Below are 23,110 nucleotides of genomic sequence, written 5' to 3'. Positions count from 1 at the left end.
TACTCTTCAATGGTCTAATTACCGTATAAGCACCTTAAGTTTTGAATTCCATAGCTATTTGATACCTATACTACTAGAACCCAACTTTTGCATTTTATGCAATTTAGTCCTTTCCCTAATTGAACACACGACCGGTAAAATTTTTGTACCAAAATTTTCATGTGACTTTCCTATCATGATGCCAACCATAAAATAAAATAAAATAAAATAAAATAAATTTTTAATTTTGGCTCGAATTTGTGGTCTCAAAGCCACTGTTCCGACCTCACCAAAAATGGGCTGTTACATGTCGTGTGACCCCTATAACTTAATTTTATAAGTCAGTATGCTCACTTAACCTAGCACATGGGTGTGTGACTTGGTCGTGTGACCCAAGTCAGAGAGTTACATGGACTAGGACACCCACACGACCTAAGACACGGGCATGTCTCTTGACGTGTAAGCCACACGGCTTGGCCACACGGGCATGTGTCCCCTGCACCTAGGAAAAATTTTGAAATTGTAACACCCAAACTCGGCCTAGACGTTATGGTCAAATCTATGATGTCACATTGGAGTGTTTTGTTTTTCTTTCTCTTTTCTTCTTTTTTTTTTTAAACTCAAATTCCATGAAAATCTAATCTACATAAAACTTCTTTAGATTCTTAACAAAAATTTAGGATGTCTGGTTTATTGTGAAAAGTTGAGTTGTTTTAGCAAAATATCAATCAAGTTTAGATTGTTATTAAACTTCAAAACAGTGTTTGTTGCAAAAACTCTTAAAATGTGTTGCGTAAACGTGGTGTTTTCGGAAAAAAAAATTTGTTTATATTTTCTTGAAAATCCGAGACCTACTACTACCAAATTAAAATTCAAGTAAGCAAATCCCCAAATTAAAGTAAAAATTAAAAAGGCCTTATTACATGATGAAAACCCAAAATAAAATCTTAATTATAGTTTGAGAAGGAATAACTACGTCGAGTGGCCACCACTGAGTCCTCCGTCACCTCGATCTGTCTAAGCTTGGGGATTTCTTGCATAGATAACAGATGGGTGAGTTTACGAAAACTCAGTGTGTGAAACCCCATAATAGCAATAAATCAAAGTCAACCCAATTTGGGCCTAAGCCTTTTCAATTTTAGTTAGGCCTCAGCCTATTTCAGTAATAGTAGTAGTTTGGGCCTTAGCCCATTAACATATCAATACAGTATGCAAACAAAGAGTCCTACCCAATCCGTCCTCTACACACCATCTCCGTACCAACCCTACACACCATGTGGGGATAAAATCAACCCACCCATCCCTACACACCAAGTAGTACCGGTTGCAGCACTAAAACAATATTTGCAGCAGAGCTGCCAGTAATAGGTTTATAGCTTTTAGTACACTTCCTCCGAAATCATATATCCCACCCCATGCAATGCAACATAATATAAATGTATGTACAGTAAAAATGGCATGCTCAAACAGTCATACATCACATAGGGGTATATCAGTCATTTACACAAAGTAAGGATCCAGGTGCACTTACCGGCCCAACAGTAGGTCTACAGTCATCTTGGGCGACCCGTGCAACCTTAATAGCCAATCAGTGATGATGGGCCTACAACCCATTTTTCGGGCCAATGTGTGCCCATTGCTCGTATGGCCCACACAGCCCAAAAATGGCCTTAGCCATGTGGTTTACATGTAACATCCTGAATTAGGGCCTAGTCGAAATAGTAGTTTTGGGACCACAAATCCGACACAATAAAATTTGTTTCTATTATATTTTTATGGTCTACAATTTCACGGGATGATTTCATGAAAATTTCGTTCGAAAATTTTGACGTTTGGGCACTCAATTTGGTCAAAAAGACTAAATTGTAAAAAGTGCAAAAGTTGAGTTCTACATGTTAGAGGTGTCTAATTGTTATGAAATTTTAAATTGGAGGCCCTTAAATGGTAATTAGACCATTGGATAATTTTTTGGACAGAAATGGACATGAAATGGGTGAAATACAGTATTTTTAAGTTAGGGGCATTTTGGTAATCGAGTAATTAAAATGAATTAAAAACAAAATTAAAAGCCAATTTTTTCCATCTTCTACCCCATGGCCGAAACTTGCATGGAGAAGACATAGCTAGTTTTTCAAGCTTCCAAGCTCGATTGTAAGTCCGTTCTAGCCTAGTTTTTAATGATTTTTACGTTTTTAAAATCCTCGTAACAAGATCTACTCATTTCTACCCATATTTTGAGCTAGGGTTTGTGTTTAAAAATTTATCCATGGATGACATGCATGTTTTTTGATGTCTAATGGTAGAATATGAATGCTCGGTGTGTAATAAATGACTTTCACTAAGTGATTTTCGGTGAAATTGTCAAAAAGGACCGTTTTGTAAAAGTTACAAAATTTGTCATAAAAGTGTAATTTAGTGGAAATTAGGGGCTGATACAGTTATGAAAATGATTCTTCTAGCCTTAAAATGCAAGGAAATTTAATAAAAATCATTTACGAGCCTAGGGGCCAAAGTGTAAATATGTGAAAGTTTAGAGGTCAAAATGTAAATTTTTAAAAGTATGATTTTTGGACCCATATGAATAATGTGACTAATTAGTAAGGTAAATGTGGTATAATAGATCAAGGAAAATGAGATTCGGGCATAGATTGAAAATGAATGAGATTATGGACTAAATCAGAATATATAGTCGTACTCGAACCCGAGGTAAGTTCATGTGATTTTAATAATGCAATATTGTATTTGAATGCTAATGCTTCGATATTACACAAGTTGTAAGTATATATATGTGAATAATTCGATATTATGTGATTATTTTGATGATATAACATGTTCTTGATGTTTTACTATTATGATGAAAATGTTGCAATGCCATGTGATTATGAGATATTGCTATGTGAATGAAGCCACAATTCGAGTACGTCTGGTAAAGGTTTGGAAGTTTGATGGAATATGATGTTTCTTTGAAATGATTAAGTTTGTATGTAAATAATATTTCAATTCTTTTTATGTTATTATCTTTTGTTATTATATTAGATGTGGCTGCCTATAGAATGATCAATTGATGTAAACTACGAATCGGAATTGACTAAGAACGAGTTAGTAAAATGTTGAAAAGTGAAGAATTTCTCGATTGAACCTTCAGAATAGAAGATATAGAAATGATCCTTTGTGAGTCACGTGTGTAGTACTAAGTGTAGGCTAATACGTGTACCAGATTGATAGGTCACATGTGTAGTACTAAGTGCAGGCTACTATGCATACCCGTTAACTTTGATCACGTGTGAAGTACTAAGTGCAGGATACTATGTGTATTAGATGGTTAAGTCACGTGTGTAGTACTAAGTGCATGCTACTACGTGTACCAGATTCATAGGTCACATGTGTAGTACTGAGTGCAGGCTACTATGCGTACCAGAGAGCTTCAGTTACAAGGGTGGTATATGCACAAGCCACCTGGTATCTGTTATTATTCCGATGAGTTCAACGGGAAATTTACTAAGTGAAAATACATATGTACATGACTATGTCATGAATAAGTGCAAGTATATCTATGTGAAATGTTGTGTGCAATGTGCTCGATAGTTGAACAAATCTTTTGGTAAGATAGAATGGAGTAAGTGAAATTATGTAAAAGGGAAATTTTGTAATAAAACAATTTTGGACAGCAGTAGTTGTGTGACTTTGAAAAATCACCAAAAATGGTAGAAATTGAATTAGAGGTTTAATAAGATATGAAATTAAAGCTTAATGAGCCTATTTTCTCATAAAAATGGTGAAGGCAAAAGAATTTCATATTCTGTGATAATTGGATTTTTGTGAGACAGGGTCAGAATGATTTTGGAATCCCCTATTTTGAATATGGAAAATAATTAAAAATTGTAAAAGAATAATTATAAGTCATAATTTGCATGCTTAAAATCCTTAATTAGTCTATTTTCAATTGGAATTGATGGGGACAACATTCGAGAGCTGTACTATGAGATAAATAATTTTTAGTGAAGAGAGGTCAGAACTATCGGACAGTGAAACAGGGGTCTATTTATTGAATACACTGTACTAATTGGCTAAACCAAAAATTCTGAAAATTTTATGGTAATAATATATGTGAGTCCAGTTGTAATACCCCTACCCGTATTCATTGCCGGAATAGGGTACAAGGCATTACCGGAGTTTACGAATTAAATTTTTTTTTTCAATTCAACATATTTTCATGATAGATTCATGCATTTATATAAGATAACGTCATCACATATCTATAACAGGTTTGTTAACCATACTAATGGCTAACTTTACATTCATTTCACGTTAACATTTACTTTGTTAGCTTATACATGCCATTGATTTCCAAAATAAAGTTTCTTTATATACCGAAATCCTGAGGTTCACAGTGTGATGTGTCTCTGACCAAATCCGACCTCCGAGCTCTTAACACTACAAAACAGGGAAAAAGGAAACAGGGTAAGCACTTTGTGCTTAGTAAGCTCATGTAACAAGAATTATACTTACCTAATATTTTCAATACAATATAATAAACATTCATATATCCATTCAATGCATTATTACCCTAACATGCACAAACTCAACATTCAAGTTAGTACAATAATTTCCATGTATCAATAATATATATACCATGATTGATGAGCTCGTCAATACCATGATTTCCATTTCCTTGTTATTTTTCATATTTATCCCGTTGAATTTATCGGAATTTCGATGGATTTTCAGAGGTACACTTTTAGTGTACAATTCCGGGTCTGTCAATTCATATTCATGTGCGCACATTTCCATTTCAGAGAGCACACTCCTGCGAACCTCAACCTTGCAGCGGGATTACAAGTCCAGGCTAAATCCCCTGCAATATAAACTCATAAGAGTATTGTCGGGATTACCAGTCCAGGCTAAATCCCCTGCAACGACAATTACTCTAATGAGCTTGGATCTGAATTACCAGTCCAGGCTAAATTCAGACCCTAATTCGGATTACCCGTCCGGGCTAAATCCATTTTACACATATTCTTCGGGAGGGCTATATCAGGATAGGATCACCCGTCCGGGCTAGATCCTTTTTACCGTCAATTCCTTTTCAGAGATCCATCGAATTTTCCTTTCATTCAACCGGGATTTCTTCCCATTTTATCAAATATATCAATGTTTCATTAATTTTCATACAATGAACACTCAAATCATATTCTCATCAATAACATACAATCTCAAGCATTTCAGAATATAATTCAAGTTACACGAACTTACCTTGATACTTGTTTGTAAACAGTAAAAATCTATTAATCTCGAACTTTTTCCTTTCCTCGATCTAGCTTCGTATTTGAATCTTCTGGATCTAAATAAATAAATTTAATTATCAATTTAAAACATTTCATGTTCATATGCAACATTCTCTATAATTCAACTATTATTTATAGTTCATTCAAAGCTGTCTACTTGAGTCATAGTCACTAAATTATTTATAAATTGAGCTAAGGAACTTAAAATTAAGATCTGATAATTTTCCCTGAAACTAGACTCATATATTATTTTACCATAAAATTTTCAGAATTTTTGGTTTAGCCAATCAGTACAGTTTATTCTTCAAAGTCACCCCTGTTCTGTTGTCTAACAGTTCTGACCCTTCTTCACTAAAAATAAATTATCTCTTTATACAGAATTCAAATGATGTTCTTGTTTGTTTCTATTAAAAATATACTCATTCATAATTCTATACATATAAATTTAAGTCCCTAATTATTTTTATTCAATCTTTTATAATTTTTCAAATTCATAACAGGGGAACCCGAATTCATTCTGACCTTGTCTCACAAAATTCATTATATCTCAAAATTTACAAATCCATTGCTTACAATATTTCTTCTATGAGAAACTAGACTCAATAAGATTTAATTCCATATTTTGTTCATCTTCTAATTCGATTCCTACACTTTTTGGTGATTTTTCAAAGTTAGTCTACTGCTGCTGTCCAAACTGTTTTAGTGCAAGCTGTTTATTACCATTTTTCCCCTAAGCTTTTAATAAATGATAATTTCGTCCCTACTCAATTAGCCTCTCAATTGAGCTGATTTTTCTCAATTAACATTTTATTCTATCACCTTAAACTAGTTTACAACCTTTAGGAATCAGAATTTCAGCAATAGACTTTAATTCCAAACATTTTCACAATTAGGTCCCAAAAATCAATTTCCATTGAAATTGCCTAATAAAATCATCTCATAAACAAATTAAAGCTTTAATTTCATTCTATTTCATCATAAACTTACAGCACTCAACCATGGTGACTTTAAATTTCATCCATGAAATCAAAAACTAATGAATTTAATAGTAGGATCTAGTTGTAAAAGTCTTAGAAACACAAAAATTACAAGAAAAAGGCAAGGATTAACTCACTTGGTGCAAAAATTATGAAATACCAGCTTAGAGAACCCTCCTATGGCGTTTTTAGCTGCTGGAATTGAAGAGAAATGAAGAGAAATCTAGATATTTCCTATTTAGTCCTAGTTTTATTTAGTTAATTTTGCAATATTCCAATTTTACCCTTAATTTATCAATTTTTCTGCTGATTTCATACCCTTTCCGTCCAGCCCAAATAAATTTTGGGTCTAATTGCCTTTTATATCCTTTCTCATTAGACTAATAAGCTATTTAATCACTCTAGCAACTTTTACACCTATTACAATTCAGTCCTTTTCATTTAATTGACTACCCAAACATTAAAATTTCCTAACGAAATTTTAATACCACATTAATAACATTTCATAAATATTTATAAAATTATTTTTTACTCGGTTTTACGAGATAGAGGTCCCGATACCTTATTTTACCCAATTTCTTCAATAATTTCTTTTTCTAACTAATCACTAAATTGATAAAATTTTTCTATCAATATTTTCATACGATTTTCCTATCATATAAATTTTCAAGCAAAAATATTGAAATAAATTTCTCTTTAAATCGGATTTGTGGTTACGAAACCACTGTTCCGATAACATTGAATTTACGCCATTACAACTCTCCCCCCTTTTAAGGATTTTCGTCCTCGAAAATCTTACCAGTAAAGAGGTTTGGGTATTGTTTCCTCATTGCCTCCTCCGGTTCCCATGTTGCTTCCTCAATCCCGTGCTTTGCCACAATACTTTCACCAAATTTATCTTTTTATTTCTAAGCTCTTTTGTCTCTCGTGCCAATATCTTGACCGGTTCTTCACTGTAAGTCATATCCGGTTGAATCTCTACTTCTGTCGGAGAAATAACATGTGAAGGATCTGATCGATATCGTCGTAACATAGATACATGAAAAACATTATGGATTCTATCAAGTTTCGGTGGTAATGCCAATCGATAAGCGACCGGTCCAATTCTTTCTATGATTTCATAGGGCCCGATAAATCTAGGACTCAATTTACCCTTTCGACCGAATCGAAGAACTTTCTTCCAAGGAGACACTTTCAAAAATACCTTGTCACCGACTTGAAATTTAATCTCTTTTCGCTTAAGGTCGGCATATGATTTTTGACGATCGGAAGCTGCTTTTAGACTATCTCGAATAACCTTTACTTTTTCTTCTGTTTCCCGGATCAAATCAACCCCATGTATCTTCCTTTCACTGAGCTCTGTCCAATATAACGGTGTTCTACATTTTCTACCATACAAAGCTTCATACGGAGCCATTTTAATACTAGACTGATAACTGTTATTGTAAGCAAATTCAATCAAAGGTAGATACCTCTCCCAATTACCTTCAAACTCTAGTATACAACATCGGAGCGTATCTTCCAATACTTGAATTACACGCTCAGATTGACCATCTGTCTGAGGATGAAATGCAGTGCTGAAATACAACTGAGTACCCAAGGCTTCTTGCAATTTGTCCCAGAAACGAGACGTAAATCGGGGATCTCTATCTGATATAATGGAGACAGGCACTCCATGTAACTTGACAATCTCAGATATGTACAGTTCAGCTAGTTTATCTAAAGAATAATCCATACGTACCGGAATAAAGTGAGCTGACTTTGTCAATCGGTCTACAATCACCCAAATAGCATCTTTTTTCCTCGGAGACAAAGGTAGCCCCGATACAAAATCCATAGTGATTCTTTCCCATTTCCATTCCGGTATAGTAATTGGCTGAAGTAACCCCGAAGGTACCTGATGTTCAGCTTTAACTTGTTGACATATTAAACACCTTGATACAAACTCAGAGATATCACGTTTCATTCCCGACCACCAGTACATCTTTTTCAGATCATTATACATTTTATTACTCCCCGGATGTACAGACATACTACTACTGTGGGCCTCGCGTAGAATCTTCTGTATGAGCTCTGAATTCTGAGGTACACATACCCTACCTCTGAATAATAAACAATCATCAGAACCAATCTGAAATTCAGAATCATTACCTGACTCACACTGTGCCCGTTTAACCTATAACTTCTCATCATTCTTCTGAGCTTCACATATTTGCTGTAAAAATGTCGGTTTAGCTCTCAATTCAACTAGGATTGAACCATCATCAGTCAATGATAACCGGGTATTCATAGCTCGTAAAGCAAACAGAGATTTCCGGCTCAAAGCATCAGCTACAACATTAGCCTTACCCGGATGGTAATCAATAATCAAATCATAGTCCTTTATCAGTTCAAGCCACCTGCGCTGTCTCAAATTCAAATCTTTCTGTGTCATCAAATATTTCAAGCTTTTATGATCAGTATAAATATGACATTTCTCACCGTATAAGTAATGCCGCCATATCTTCAGCGCAAATACAATAGCAGCTAATTCAAGATCATGTACTGGGTAATTTCTTTCATGTGGTTTAAGTTGTCTTGAAGCATAGGCTATTACTTTACCTTCTTGCATCAAAACACAACCTAAACCATTTAATGAGGCATCACTGTAAATAACAAATTCCTTACCCGGTTCAGGCTGCACTAATACAGGTGCTTTCGTTAATAGGTCTTTCAATCGGTTGAAACTTTGTTGACATTCATCAGTCCACTCGAACTTTACATCTTTCTGCAATAATCGAGTCATTGGAGAAGCTATCATAGAGAATCCCTGTACAAATCTCCGATAATAACAAGCTAAACCCAAGAAACTTCTAACTTCAGATACATTCTTCGGTGGACTCCAATTGACAATAGCTGAGATTTTACTTGGATCTACCCTGATGCCTTCGGCAGATACAATGTGTCCAAGAAAACTCACTTCCCAAAGCCAAAATTCACATTTACTGAATTTAGCATACAACTGCTTCTCTCGTAGAATTTGCAACACAATTCTCAAATGTTCTGCATGTTCTTCTTCATCCCGAGAATAAACCAAAATATCGTCAATGAATACTACTACAAATCTGTCTAAGTACGGTCTAAATATCCGGTTCATCAAATCCATGAATACTGCAGGTGCATTAGTTAGCCCAAATGGCATAACTAGAAACTCATAATGCCCGTACCTGGTTCTAAAGGCTGTTTTTGGCACATCTGACTCCTTTACCCGTAACTGATAATAACCTGATCGAAGATCAATCTTTGAAAACATAGTAGCACCTTTCAGCTGATCAAATAAATCATCAATCCGGGTAATGGGTACTTATTCTTTATGGTTACTTTATTAAGCTGCCGGTAGTCGATACACAATCTCAAAGACCCATCTTTCTTTTTCACAAACAGAACCGGAGCACCCCAAGGTGAATGACTCGGTCGAACAAAACCCCTGTCAACAAGCTCTTGCAATTGTGTCTTTAACTCTTTTAATTCTATAGGAGCCATCCGGTACGGAGCTATGGAGATCGGAGTAGTTCTCGGAATCAAATCTATAGAAAATTCCACTTCTCTTTCTGGTGGCAATCCTGGTAATTCTTCTGGAAACACATCAGAAAATTCACATACCACTGGAACTGCCTGTATCTTTGACTCAGATACCTTGGTGTCGAGTACATAAGCCAAGTAAGCATCATACCCCTTTTTGACATACCTCTGTGCTGCCATTACTGAAATCATATCAGATAACCCCTCTGTCTGATCAGATTTAACCCGGAACAACTCACCATTCTGACATTTTAACACAATATATTTTTGTTTACAATTTATTACCGCATCATGCTGGGTTAACCAATCCATACCCAATATCACGTCAAATTCATCAAATGGCAGTAACATCAAATCAGCCGGGAAACAATAACCTCTTACCATCAGTGGACAATTTTTACAAATTTTATCCACTAACACAGACTGGCCCAGGGGGTTCGAGACTTTAACCACAAATTCAGTAGGTTCAACAGATAAATTTTTAACAATTGCAAGTTTAACACATATATATGAATGCGTAGAACCAGGATCAATCAATGCAGTAATATCAGTATCAAGTAAAGAAAATGTACCAGTAATAACATCGGGTGCTGAAGCATCTTCTCTGGCACGAATGGCATATGTCCTAGCAGGTGCTCGTACCTCAGGCCTACCTATAGTATCTTTTGTAGCTCCTCGACTACCACTGACATTACCGGATGGTCGAGGTGGTCTGCCCCTCAAAACTAGATTACTCGACTTCGATATATGTTCAACTTCTTTTTCAACCCTTTCTGGACAATCTCTGAGGAAATGGTCAAAAGAACCACATCGGTAACAAGCCTCACTCTTAAATCGGCATTCACCAAAATGAACTTTATTACAGTACTGGCATCTCAGTTTAGGAGTGCCAACACTGCCAACACTAGTTACTGATGGAGTAGAAGGCCTTGGATTAGGGCGTTGAGAACCTCGTTCTTTGCCCGAATACCCAATGGCTGAAGTAGAACGATCCTGATATTTCTTCAATTTCTTTTAAGCAGAAAACTGGGATTTTCCCATCGGTCTTTTACTAAAAATTCGAGCTTCCCTCTCAGCCTGTTTCTTTTCTTTGCTCAATTCTTCTGCTTTATAAGCTCCCTCTGCTAATGTAGCAAACTCTCGAATTTCAAGAATTCCGATCAGTAACTTAATGTCTTCATTCAACCCTTCTTCGAATCGTTTGCACATTTCAACTTCTGACTGTACCCATTCTCGAGCATATTTACTCAATCGAACAAATTCTCTTTCATATTCAGATACTGATCTATTGCCCTGTTTTAGCTCAAGAAATTCTTTTCTTTTCTGGTAAAGGAACCTCTGGCTGATATATTTTTTTCTGAACTCGGTCTGAAAGAATTCCCATGTAATTTCTTCTTTCGGAACAACTGAAGCTTTAGTATTCCACCAATGGTAAGCTGTATCTTTTAGCATTGAGACGGCACATTTCAGACATTCTTCTGGTGTACAAGATAATTCTTCCAGAACCCGAGTAGTATTTTCTAACCAGAATTCAGCCCGTTCAGAATCATCATCAATTGCTGCTCGAAATTCTTCGGCCCCATATTTTCGAATTTTATCTATTGGAGCTTTCCCTTTTCTGACAGATACAGTACCTGTACCTTGTGGGATCTCGGGAACCGGTGAAGGAGCAGGAGGGGGAGCTTGAACTTGCTGCACTATAAGGTTAGTTCTTAAGTATTGATTAAACCATTCATTCATTATTTGAAAGAAGGCTGTTTTTGCCTCCTCCCCTCGACCCTCTGTCTCGGGCCTTCTACTGCTAGTTTCTTCTCTTTGTACTGAAGCCGGAGCATGACTCCCAGCTTCCTCAGATTGAGCTCGGTCGGATGACATTACTATAAGAAAAACACATTTTAAATGGTCAGGAGATATCACACTATCAATAATAATTTAAATGGCATGTATAGCTAATCCCGTATTTGCTACATCGGTCCTAGAACCGGCTAAACCGTAGCTCTGATACCAATAAATGTAATACCCCTACCCGTATTCATTACCGGAATAGGGTACGAGGCATTACCGGAGTTTACGAATTAATTTTTTTTTTCAATTCAACATATTTTCATGATAGATTCATGCATTTATATAAGATAACGTCATCACATATCTATAACCATGTTTGTTAACCATACTAATGGCTAACTTCACATTCATTTCACGTTAATATTTACTTCGTTAGCTTATACATGCCATTGATTTCCAAAATAAAGTTTCTTTATATACCGAAATCCTGAGGTTGACAGTGTGATGTGTCTCCGACCAAATCCGACCCCTGAGCTCTTAACACTACAAAACAGGGAAAAAGGAAATAGGGTAAGCACTTTGTGCTTAGTAAGCTCATGTAACAAGAATTATACTTACCTAATATTTTCAATACAATATAATAAACATTCATATATCCATTCAATGCATTATTACCCTAACATGCACAAACTCAACATTCAAGTTAGTACAATAATTTCCATGTATCAATAATATATATATACCATGATTGATGAGCTCGTCAATACCATGATTTCCATTTCCTTGTTATTTTTCATATTTATCCCGTTGAATTTATCGGAATTTCGATGGATTTTCAGAGGTACACTTTTAGTGTACAATTCCGGGTCCGTCAATTCATATTCATGTGCGCACATTTCCATTTCAGAGAGCACACTCCCGCGAACCTCAACCTTGCAACGGGATTACCAGTCCAGGCTAAATCCCCTGCAATATAAACTCATAGAGTATTGTCGGGATTACCAGTCCAGGCTAAATCCCCTGCAACGACAATTACTCTAATGAGCTTGGATCTGAATTACCAGTCCAGGCTAAATTCAGACCCTAATTCGGATTACCCGTCCGGGCTAAATCCATTTTACACATATTCTTCGGGAGGGCTATATCAGGATAGGATCACCCGTCCGGGCTAGATCCTTTTTACCGTCAATTCCTTTTTAGAGATCCATCGAATTTTCCTTTCATTCAACCGGGATTTCTTCCCATTTTATCAAATATATCAATGTTTCATTAATTTTCATACAATGAACACTCAAATCATATTCTCATCAATAACATACAATCTCAAGCATTTCAGAATATAATTCAAGTTACACGAACATACCTTGATACTTGTTTGTAAACAGTAAAAATCTATTAATCCCGAACTTTTTCCTTTCCTCGATCTAGCTTCGTATTTGAATCTTCTGGATCTAAATAAATAAATTTAATTATCAATTTAATACATTTCATGTTCATATGCCACATTCTCTATAATTCAACTATTATTTATAGTTCATTCAAAGCTATCTACTTGAGTCATAGTCACTAAATTATTTATAACTTGAGCTACGGAACTAAAAATTAAGATCCGTTAATTTTCTCTGAAACTAGACTCTTATATATTTGTACCATAAAATTTTCAGAATTTTTGGTTTAGCCAATCAGTACAGTTTATTCTTCAAAGTCACCCCTGTTCTGTTGTCTAACAGTTCTGACCCTTCTTCACTAAAAATAAATTATATCTTTATACAGAATTCAAATGATGTTCTTGTTTGTTTCTATTAAAAATATACTCATTCAAAATTCTATACATATAAATTTAAGTCCCTAATTATTTTTATTCAATTTTTTATAATTTTTCAAAGTCAGAACAGGGGAACCCGAATTCATTCTGACCTTGTCTCACAAAATTTATTATATCTCAAAATTTACAAATCCATTGCTTACAATATTTCTTCTATGAGAAACTAGACTCAATAAGCTTTAATTCCATATTTTTTTCATCTTCTAATTCGATTCCTACAATATTTGGTGATTTTTCAAAGTTAGTCTACTGCTGCTGTCCAAACTGTTTTAATGCAAGCTGTTTATTACCATTTTTCCCCTAAGCTTTTAATAAATGATAATTTCGTACCTACTCAATTAGCCTCTCAATTGAGCTGATTTTTCTCAATTAACATTTTATTCTATCACCTTAAACTAGTTTACAACCTTTAGGAATCAGAATTTCAGCAATAGACTTTAATTCCAAACATTTTCACAATTAGGTCCCAAAAATCAATTTCCATTGAAATTGCCTAATAAAATCATCTCATAAACAAATTAAAGCTTTAATTTCATTCTATTTCATCATAAACTTACAGCACTCAACCATGGTGACTTTAAATTTCATCCATGAAATCAAAAACTAATGAATTTAATAGTAGGATCTAGTTGTAAAAGTCTTAGAAACACAAAAATTACAAGAAAAAGGCAAGGATTAACTCACTTGGTGCAAAAATTATGAAATACCAGCTTAGAGAACCCTCCTATGGCGTTTTTAGCTGCTGGAATTGAAGAGAAATGAAGAGAAATCTAGATATTTCCTATTTAGTCCTAGTTTTATTTAGTTAATTTTGCAATATTCCAATTTTACCCTTAATTTATCAATTTTTCTGCTGATTTCATACCTTTTCCGTCCAGCCCAAATAACTTCTGGGTCTAATTGCCTTTTATATCCTTTCTCATTAGACTAATAAGCTATTTAATCACTCTAGAAACTTTTACACCTATTACAATTCAGTCCTTTTCATTTAATTGACTACCCAAACATTAAAATTTCCTAACGAAATTTTAATACCACATTAATAACATTTCATAAATATTTATAAAATTATTTTTGACTCAGTTTTACGAGATAGAGGTCCCGATACCTTATTTTACCAAATTTCTTCAATAATTTCTTTTTCTAACTAATCACTAAATTGATAAAATTTTCCTATCAATATTTTCATACGATTTTCCTATCATATAAATTTTCAAGCAAAAATGTTGAAATAAATTTCTCTTTAAATCGGATTTGTGGTTACGAAACCACTGTTCCGATAACATTGAATTTACGCCATTACACCAGTTTCTGGGAAAATTAGCGGTTCTCAATTTGGAGTCCCGTACCATGAGATAATTAATTTTTAGTGAAGAGACGTCAGAACTGTCAGATAATGAAACAGGTGTATCTTTAATGAACAAATTGTACTTATTGGCTAGACCAAAAATTCTGAAAATTTTATGGTAAGAATATATATGAGTTTAGTTTTAGAGAAAATTAACAGATCTTAATTTGGAGTTTTTTAGTTCCGGACATAAGCAAAAGTGTAATTATGATTACATTTTCATCGAATCATGTTGATAATTTGCTTATTATTTTCATATGGACTTACTAAGCTTTAAGCTTACTCCCTCCTCTCCATTTCCCTAGAATACTCAAGTCAGCTCGAGGTTGGAGATCGTCGAAAGTAGCATCACACTATCAAGCCAAAAACTCCGGAGTATTGTCATATGTGTATTAAATACTTTCAAGTGAGTGGCATGTATAAGCACTAGTTTTTATGTTAGATGTTGTTACGATTAGCCAAATGTATCGGCTTATATTGATTTATTGTATATAGCCATGAGATGTGGCTTAAATGGTTTTGGCTTGTAAGCCTAATTATTCTTGCTATATGTTAATATTTGTGATGTGTTTATAATTGGTTGTTATGAATGATTAGTATAACACATGTACATGATAAATGCTCTAAGACCATTCGAGGTGGTCGTGGCCATGGAATGAATGTGTGGCATGGTAGTAAGTTGATAATGATTGAATATGGACAATTGTAGAATGTGAATTGGAATGTCTAAATCGGTGTAACATGAGTATAGGTAATAAACACATGTATGACAACATGTAAATGCTTTAATGGAATTTTACTAAAGGATGACTAACCATTAAATTGATGTTATAATGTGTGTCTATAATGTGTATAAGTATGGGAGAGAATTAAGGACAACATAAGGCTTGGAAAATAGCCTAAGTGTTGGCTACACGGGTAGAGACACGGCCATGTGTCTCAACGTATATGCTATCTGATTTGTATGGATAGTGATGAGTAAGTTATGCTTATGCCCTCTTTTGTATCATGAGCTTGTTGATAATTGGTAAAGTTGTTGTATATTTATTTATGTGCAACTTACTAAGCTACATGCTTACTCCCTTTTCATTCTATTTTCTTATAGTGTCGCTTACCTAGCTCGAGGATTATCAGAAGTCAGAGATATCGATCACACTATCAATCGAAGCATTCGATATAGTTTGATTTATATTTTTGAAATGGCATGTATAAGGGATTAGACTTGTGTTTTGTGTTATAAGTAATTTGGCCAAATTTGTTGGCTTGGGATAAATCTGCCATTTTGTATTAAGCCTTGAATGATGGCTAATATTCATTTGATTTATATACAAAGATGTTATATTCATAGATGAGTAAAATGCATACATGGAAGGTTGTTTATTGTGGCTAATTTGGTTGCATAAGATAGCCTTGTATTGGTTTTGGTTGCTAATGTGTAGGTTGTGTAAGCAAGGGTGGCATGGAGGCTTGGTAAATAGCCTTATATTGTCCACACGGGTAAACACAAGGGCGTGTGCGTAGGCCATGTGTGACACACAGTCTGCCCCATGATCGTGTGGTCTGGCCGTGTGTCCCCTGCATGTAAAAATTTCAAGTCAATATGCATGGTAGTAAACACACGGGCAGAGACACGGTCGTGTGTCTCAGCTGTGTGATAGACACGGCCTAGCACACAGGCGTGTGCCTTGGCCTTGTGACATTTTGGAGATGCTGACGTCAAAAACAAAATGTCCATGTTTTTGCACATGGGCATGGAAACGGGCGTGTCATGGCCGTGTGAAGGACACGGGTGTGTACCAGGCTGTGTAAAAACCCCTATAGGTGTGCATTTAGAATTAGTTTCACACGAATAGAGGACACGAGTGTGTCCCTATATTACTTAGGCCGTGTGAGCCACACGGGCCATCAGTACCACCATGTCGAAATGACCACACGGACGTGTTACCCTTCAACACGGGCGTGTGTCCTGTTTCAATGGTAAAATTTCAATAAATGATTTAAGGACCCAGAATGATCCCAAATAGTTTTAATGGTTGATTAAGGGCTCGTAGGCCCATAATAAGAAGTTTAAAGTAGAAATTGAAAAAGTTTCGAATTGGGCCGAGTCTTGGTAACTTGGGAAGGTTTGTGTGCATGAGATCGAGTTAGGTAATGCCTTGTACTCCGCTCCGGTGCGGATTGTGGGTATGGGGTGTTACATAATAGCTATCGAACAATAAGAGAGAAAGATTTCAGTCACTAATTGCCTAAGACCGACTTGGCACCAAGAGACCAACTTTCGGCAACCAATTGCCACTTCCCCCACTCCTTGATCCAGTCCCCCAATCTCTCCTCGAATCTCTCCTCTATTTCCTCACTTGACTGATTCAAACTCTCTCAACTACTCCTCAAATTCGGCTACTTGATCCCTTACTCCACTTAAACACCTCAACTGTCCACACAACAGAGTCCCAATGTCATACAACTACCCACAGGCAGTTTGCAAAAAGACACTCCTTGCGTGCAGTAGGACTCAACCTCTAGTCCCTTGGCATTAGAACCATGCCACTATCTTTTGGATCAACAAGCTTTTTATGACATGCTTTACCCACATTAATTTAAGAAGCCTACTATCAAGAGACAAGGGTTTATTCAAGTAGAAGCAAAAATTTTCTCAAGCTAAGGATTGAACCCATGACTTCCCAGACACTCCCAGAGCACTAAACCACTAAGTCAGGCATAAATCCATGCCTCAACATACAAAAATAATTTAACAGGGGTTTTTAGGATTTGGGGCGTTACAGAAATTTTGTGAAAAATTTTTTGAGTTTCCGGCTAAGTTTCGATTTGTTTCTAAAGTGTATTTTGGGCCTCGAGGGCTCATATAAGGGACAATATGAGTGATTTATAATTAGTTTTTGATATGCAAGTTAAATAATATGAAATGTTCATAATTGATCTGAAAAGTCCAGTAATGCTCCGTAACCCTATTCTAGTGAAGGATAAGGGTTAGGGGTGTTATAAAGGGAATGTCAAACTATGTTCTATTCATCGGGACATGTTGGTGTAATGAAGAGTATTTAGCTTCATGCTACACTTATGGGGCATGTTAAGGACTTTTTAAGTCACAAGTGAGGCATTATAAGGAGATCTGCTTATCCAATAGAAAGATATGTCATGTACATGAACATGTTTTACGCTTTTCAACAAGAATAAGCCAATTTTTTATTATATTTTCAAACAAGGACATGCGAAGCTATTTTACAACTCTCTATTTTTTTAACAAACAGGAATCTACGAAGTAGGCCTTACACCTTTGTGGCGAGCCCATACCACAGACCAGTACTTCTATTCAAGCTTCTGTTTTAAACCATGTTTTGAGTGTACTAGGTCAATTCTTGTATATTCACTGTGTTCTCAAAATAACTCACCCACTCCTCTCTTACTTCGAAGGTAAGTAGATCGCACGGAAGGCGGTGGCGAGGTGAGTGATCCAAGCAAGGCTAAAATTAGGATAGGTACCAGCGAACTCTGAAAAAAAGGCAATATGAAGAACTACTGGGCTTAGAAATATTGCGTCTAACGATTTTATTATTTATTTCAAGTCTCAAATGTTTGCTCTTTGTGTTTCTTTTCATTTTTGAGTTAACTAAAGTTATGTGGAGGTACATTTGCTTATTTGAATAGACTAAATTACTTTCAAATATGAATAAAATTACGAGCTATGTTATTCTTCTTTATGTGCGAGCCCATGTGGGAACATACCTTAGCTCCTTAGGTAGGATTGTTGTGAATTATTTATACAAGTGCCCCCTTTTCATGTTTGCAAAAACCTGATATGCGCAAGAACTATTATGCATAAAACTCCTATATATTGGCAAAATTGGATAAAGTATGAGAACCTTTGAATGTATGATCTTTCTTGTTGCGAAGCCGTATTGTATGCGAACCCATACTATTATGCAAACCAATAATGTATGACATATGCGAAACCTTAAAGGTAAGTATTAGAAAATTACGTACTTATATGCGAATCTTGAAAACTTTACTATTTGTTATACAAACCCTTCTTTCTTATACAAGGCAAGTGCTACGTGTTCACATGTTTTATGCCATTACATCTTTTGCTCATTATGTATTATGATTCATGTTTGGTTCCACTGCATTGTGATAACCTAACTTACTGTATTATGATTCATGTTTGGTTCCACTGCATTGTGATAACCTAACTTACCTTTATGATGTAAATCGCGGTGTGTTGGAGGACTGGTTGGGAATTAAAAGGAGAGTCGCTTAGGTGGCTAATGTGGCACACCAGACTTGGGTCGTACCAACTCAATCGGGTTTGGGGTGTTACAACAGTTATGCTTGTGTTCATCATATACGAGTTTCCAAAGACAGTTAGTGTCCACCAGTAAGCTGAGTCTGATCAAGGTAGTATCCGCCAGCGGATTCTTCGAATCAGAGAGAGAGTTGTATCTTCCAAATCTGACGTGCTATTTTGTCAGTTCAAATCTAATCTCTTAATATTTAGTTGTTTTATTGTAGGATTTTTATTTCCTGAGAATTTACTAAGTTTTTACGAACTTACCTAGTTTTTTCTTCTTATTTTTATGTTCTTAGGTTCAACATGTGATAGTAGGGAATTAGCCAGATCAGAGGCCCATTTGTGAGCATTTTTTGTTTTTTGTGGGTAACTTGTATTTACTGGGGGTATTAGGAAGATTCTTAGTTGCCACCATTTGAAAGTCATAAAACTGTATTTTGAAAATGATATTTTGTACTTTTGAATGTTTATGGGTAGCCTTGTTGGCTTATTATTAAATGTGGTTTATGGTGTTATTGAATTAAATTGAGTTGAATTTTAAATTATTGCTCGAGCAGTAGCTCGAGCAGTAACTCAATAGGAAATTTCGTTTGAGCCTATAGATATTTTTTAAGCTTCCGTCTAAAGCTATCACTCATGTCCTTAATCTTTTAAAGTAGCGTGGTACTATTTTTAATTCATTTTCAACCATATACATTTTCAAAATAATGAGACACTGCTCTTGTAACACCCCTCACCCGTATCCAACTCTGGGACAGGGTTCGAGGAGTTACCGGACTCAAACATTCACAAACAAACAAAATTGGGTTACCAAATTTCGCCCAAAATTGAAACTTTTCAAACACATGCATATCGTCCCTTATACAGGCCTTCGAAGCCTATAACATACATCGGGGTGGTTCGGGACTAAACCGAGAACTTTAAAAATCTTTGGGCAACTTAACCAACTTTTATGCTTTAGAGAGTCACACGCCCGTGTGGGTTGGGCTGTGTGGTCACACACGCCCGTGTCTTCTGCCCGTGTAACTCTTTATTTATGACGTCAGCAACCATTTAAGGGCACACGGCCAAGGCATAAGCCCATGGCCAAAGGCCGTGTCCTCCACACGGCTAAGACACACGGCCGTGTCTCTACCCGTGTGGTCAAAACTTAGGCTAATTTCCAAGCCTTTTTGTCATTTTTACATACACACACATACATTTGACCTTGTCATCTTATTAATCACTTATACCATTATGTTATGGTTATTAACTTATACATCAACATCCATGTTTAGGGTACTAACAACTTATTACCATATCACACAATCATTCCATGACCATGATCGCCTCGAACGATTCTAAGGCATTCATCGTGTACATATGCCATATAATTCTCATACATAATAATCAAGCACAATCACATAACCACATCACAAGACATTAACGCATATCATGGATAAATAGGCTTACAAGCCAAAATCATTATAAGCCACATCTTTGGCTAATCACAACTATAGTCATCATAGAAAAACTAAGTCCCTATACATGCCACTCACTTGAAAACATTTATCTTACGGATGTCAATACCCTAAGGGTAATGGCTCGATAATGTGATGCTGCCTCCAACGATCTCCAACCCTGAGCTAACCTGACAAAACTAAAAGAAATGGAAAGGAGGGGGTAAGCTTTACGCTTAGTAAGCTCGCATGAAAATAGTAAACAATGCGATAACATGCTATTTTCATATTCTTTCTATTTATTCAAATTCTAGCTAAGCTATTTTCCCGAGTCATAGTCATTAAATTATTTATATTCGGAGCTACGAAACTCTAAATTAAGATCCGTTAATTTTCCCTGAAACTAGACTCATATCTCTTCTTACCATAAAATTTTTAGAATTTTTGGTCTAGCCAATAAGTATAGTTTATTATTCGAAGTCTCTCTTATTTTGCTCTTTGACAACTTTGACCTTTCTTCACTAAAATTTATTTATCTCATAGTACGAGACTCGGATAATGTTCTCATCTCTTTCTCTTGAAAGTAGACTCATTAAGGATTTCATTCATATGATTCCTAACTCATAATTATTTCAAAGTTGAGACAGGGGAGTCCAAGATCACTTTGACCCTGTTTCACAAAAATTCCAATCTCTCATCATATGAGATTCCTTTACTTTGAAATAAAAATTCCAATATCTCATCATATGAGATCTACTCATCAAAGACTCGATAAGCTTTAATTTTATATTTTACTCAAATCCTAAATCAATTTCCACTATTTTTGGTGGATTTTCTAAGTAGGACTAATGCTGCTGTCAAAATCTGTTTTGGTACAATATAATGGTCATTATCATAAGATCATTCCCAACTAATCATGAACTTACCATTTCATGGATCCCTTACTCATTCTTCACAATAGAGCTCAATATAAAAGTTATTATTTCTCATAGGCATACTTAGTCTTGTATAATTCCCTATCACATGCACTGAACCATCAAATTAGTCTCATGACAAAACATCATAACATTAATCTTAGTTGAGCTCAATGATTCAAGAATTTCCATTTTCATTTCTCATTTTGATCCCGTTGAATTTCTCGAGAATCTCGATGGATAGCCCATTTACTGTCAAATCATACAAGTGATCATTTTCAAGCACCCACTCCCGCGAACATTACATCTTACGGCGGGATTACCAGTCCAGGCTAAATCCCCCAAAATATAAGCTCATAGAGTGATGTCAGGATTACCAGTCCAGGCTAAATCCCTTATAACGACAAACACTCTCAATGAGCTCAGATCTGAATTACCAGTCTAGGCTAAATTTGGAACCTAATCAGATTACCCGTCCGGGCTAAATCCATAATGCACACATATTCTTCGGGAGGCTAGATCACTTTAGGAACACCCATCTGGGCTAGATCCTTTTTATTCCGAGATCAACGGATCCGGGCTAAATCCTTTTCTAAAACACATACAGGATCTCGTATCAATTAAAAATGGCATATCCATCAGATATCTCTTATTCATTCAACCGAGACGTTTATCATTTTGTCATATTTATTACTAACACATTTCATGGATTTTCATGCCATGATGATATACAACCATCACACATTCATAAAACATGCATTTAGGCATATTAGAGGTTTACTTTAAGTTATTTGAACTTACTTGTCGAAATCTCGTCAGGTACAACCGTGTAGCAATTCATACAACCCATGTAATAGTAATTTAACATTCAATTCATGTAACAATAATTTGCCATTCAATTTCACATGACACAACAAGCATTACATTTTCCATATTATACACACCATTCATCAACTTCTCTTAAACATATTAAATCATACAATTTATGCCATATCAATAGAGAATTACAATTCATGCATGGTATTGCATTATTATTAACACACGAACTTACCTCGAATCCAGAAACGATAATTTACCATTTTAGTTCATAACCTTGTATTTTCCCGATTTAAGCTCGAATCTCGATTTCCTCAATCTATAATATCACATTTAGCCTAATAATTAGTCACATTATTCATATGGGTCCAAAAATCATATTTTTAAAAATTTGCATTTTGACCCTTAATCTTTCACATATTTTCACTTTTGCCCCAATGCTCGTAAAATAATTTTTATTCAATTTCCTTACATTCAATTTCCACTAAATCACCCTTTTATGACCAATTTTACAACTTTTACAAAACGGTTCTTTCGGACGTTTTCATCGAAAACCGCTTAGTAAAAGTCGTTTGTTTAACACCCAACACTCATTTTCTACCATTAGGCATCTAAATACAAGCATGTAACTGTAACTCATGGGTAAATTTTTAAACATAAACCCTAGCTCAAAATAATGGTAGAAATGAGTAGATCATGTTACCGGGATTTCAAAAATATAAAGAACGTTAAAAACGGGGCTCGGGATCATTACAAATGAGCTTGGAAGCTTGAACCAAACCCTAGCCATGGCTTCTATGGGGGTTTCGGCTGGTACATGGAGAAGATGACCAAATTTTGGCTATTTTGGCTTTTTAATTCTTTTAATTATTAGA

The sequence above is a fragment of the Gossypium hirsutum genome, chromosome A08, assembly GCF_007990345.1.
Source record: "Gossypium hirsutum isolate 1008001.06 chromosome A08, Gossypium_hirsutum_v2.1, whole genome shotgun sequence".
NCBI lineage: Eukaryota > Viridiplantae > Streptophyta > Magnoliopsida > Malvales > Malvaceae > Gossypium > Gossypium hirsutum.
The sequence above is the reverse complement of the archived record's forward strand: the minus strand, read 5'-3'. Positions refer to the sequence as shown.